We start from the raw sequence: 2862 nt of genomic DNA on the forward strand, positions 1-2862 counted from the left end.
GGAGTGGTAAGAACAAAAGCAAAATGGCAGTGGAGGTCCGGCCGAGTGGCGCGATGGTTAGGAGCTGGTTTGGGACGCCAGAGGGCCCCGGTTCGGATCCCACATATGAGGGCCAGTGACACTGCCCTCTACAGCTCAACCTGGAGCTGGGCTGCCGTGAGTCCTAGGCTGCAGCCCCTGCTGCAGTGGGTTGCCATGGGCTACCATATGTAGCCAGCAGCCAGCGTGAGCGGCCAGCAGCCGCAGTGAGTGGCTGTCCAGAAGCCGGCAACTGATCTGCCTCGCCTGGGAAGAGCGCAATGATGGTGCCAACTTGGGCCAGTGAAGCAACGTCCTCCACAACTAGACTGAAGAACAAAAGGACAGCAACTTCTCTGTTCCCCTTCCCCCAATTCCCAGCGGTGTTCCCATCCCCCAATTCCCCAATAAAAATCTTAAAAAAAAATGGCAGTGGAGTAAGGAATTCATCGATGAAGAAGGGCCAACAAAAAAGTTAGATCACCATTCAACAATGGTAGCTGTGAAGATAGAGTTAGGACAGAACTTGGGCGGGAAGGAGAATGACTACAGATATAAGAAAGTACTCTTTTTTAAAATGAGAGAAATATAAGCATTGAGGGTATATGAGGTCTAAGCACTAAGAGGCAAAACTTAACAATACAAGCGAGAAAGGAGTAGCCAGTGACATGAACTTCCTAAGGGCTTGGGAGGATGTCAAATGCAAAATCAGAGACAATGGAACTGGAAGAAGCAAATACATTTGGGGGTCCTATGGCAAGAAGCTGAAGAGCTTGCCTTTCTGAAGGTCCACTAATTAGCAAACAAGTGTGTGTATCCCCTCTAGGGGAGAATGATGGACTGCGCAGATGATAAGAGATGATCCCGACACACTCACATTCTGCCTTATTCTCACATCTTCTCTGGGGCATATGAAGTTAAAATCACAAACACATTATACATGAGGAACAAAATATTTCTTCTCACCCCATCTCTGAAAAACTCTTCTTGGGGGCATTTAGTTCCCTAGTGGGCTTACTGTGGGAGTGGGCATTGCAGAGCAAATGGGGGCTTGTGGGAGTCAGTGCTCTCTATGTCATGCTGCCCTGAGTGACCAGCTGCCTTTTCCCAGTGGCTCCCAACAAGAGTGGTTGAATAGTCTTCTCCCTTCTCCCAGTATCCCCCACCCTATCCCAGCAGAGGCATCTCAGGTCAGATCAATTCCCCATTCACACTGCCTTGCACTCTGTCAGCTGTCTTCATTGACTCTTCATTGGCTCCTCTGTCTAGGACACTCGCTCCTGTATTCTCCACTTGTTCAAACCCTACCCTTCTAAGGAACCTTGGAGTGCCCTGGTCCAAACACCTATACCACCTTTTACCTCCTGTAATTTGCTCTGCTACACACAGAAATGTTGAAGAGTAATAAGCATAATATATCCCAAATAAAATAGCAATTGACAAGATTGTGTGTGTGCCATCTACAAGTCCTCTTTTCTAGCAATATCTCATTACATTGTTTTATACAATTTGCTACCCGTGGTTTTTATAAGTTTCTCTATCATTGTAGTTTTTATTTTGAAGCACTGGACCCAGATAGATAAATAGCCTGTTTCCTTTCCCCGTTATCAAAATACTCACTTGCTTTCATTATCTGAACACTCCACTAAGGCAGCCAAATCATAGCTCCAAAAAGAAGAGGCCAAGAACATGACTATGTAGGAACTGAGAAAAGATCATTTTGCCTCAGAAATTCAAGTTTGGCACAGCACAGTAAAAAGTGTCATTCATATAAATTGGATACCTACACATTATGTATGTTAGTTTTTCATCTAATCCATGCAACAAACTAGAGTGGTTGGTTTTATTTTCCGCATTGTATAGATGAAAAAAAATAAGGTTTAGAGATTAACTTTCCCAAGTTTACAGAATTAATTAATAGCAAAAACAGAAATTAAAATTAGCGTTTTCTGACCCTAAACTCTTAACACCAAAATAATTGTCCCCAGCCCCCATAAAATTTTGCATTTTGTTAGTTTCTAAACTATCTGCTAAGATATTCCCTGGGTTTGTTTTGCCATGAAATTTATCAGATAAGAGCTTCCAAGTAGAAAGAAGCCATGTATTTCAACATCGTGTTCTCTTACTCCATTTTACGCCACACAAGGCCACTTGCTCTAGGTGGATTTTCACAAGATTCATGCCCATAAAAAAGAATACTTTTGTCTAGGCTGTAATGTCGATATACAACAAATTAGTATCAAGATAGTAATTATAGAGTTAGAAGTGAACAATTATCTGCAGGGGTTTAGCTCATCCCCTGTATAATTTTATGACAATTGACTTTTTGAGCCCATCTCATGAGCACGGGCACTTGGGATATGTAGCTGCAAGCAAGTAGGAGCACAGTTTAGAAGCAGCTTTACAGAGTGTTCCGCATTGTATAGCTCTGTGCTGTGGTCTTATGCAGAGGAGCCCCCTCTAGAAGCTGGGAGCTTGGCTCCAGTGATTTATTATTGCTCAAAACCTGCCGGCCGAGTGGTGCGGTGGTTAAGAGCTGGCTTGGGACGCCAGAGGGCCCCGGTTCGGATCCCACAAATGAGGGCCAGTGACACTGTCCTCTACAGCTAAGATGCTGAACAGCAACTCAACCTGGAGCTGGGCTGCCGTGAGTCGCCAGGGACAGCGTAGGCTGCAGCCCCTGTGGCAGTGGGTTGCCATGGGCTACCGTATGTAGCCAGCAGCCAGCGTGAGCGGCCAGCAGCCACAGTGAGTGACCGTCCAGGAGCCGGCGACTGATCTGCCTCGCCCAGGAAGAGTGCAGTGATGGTGCCAACTTGGGCCAGTGAAGCAACGTCCTCCACA

The sequence above is a fragment of the Hipposideros armiger genome, unplaced genomic scaffold, assembly GCF_001890085.2.
Source record: "Hipposideros armiger isolate ML-2016 unplaced genomic scaffold, ASM189008v1 scaffold_425, whole genome shotgun sequence".
Taxonomy (NCBI): Eukaryota; Metazoa; Chordata; class Mammalia; order Chiroptera; family Hipposideridae; genus Hipposideros; species Hipposideros armiger.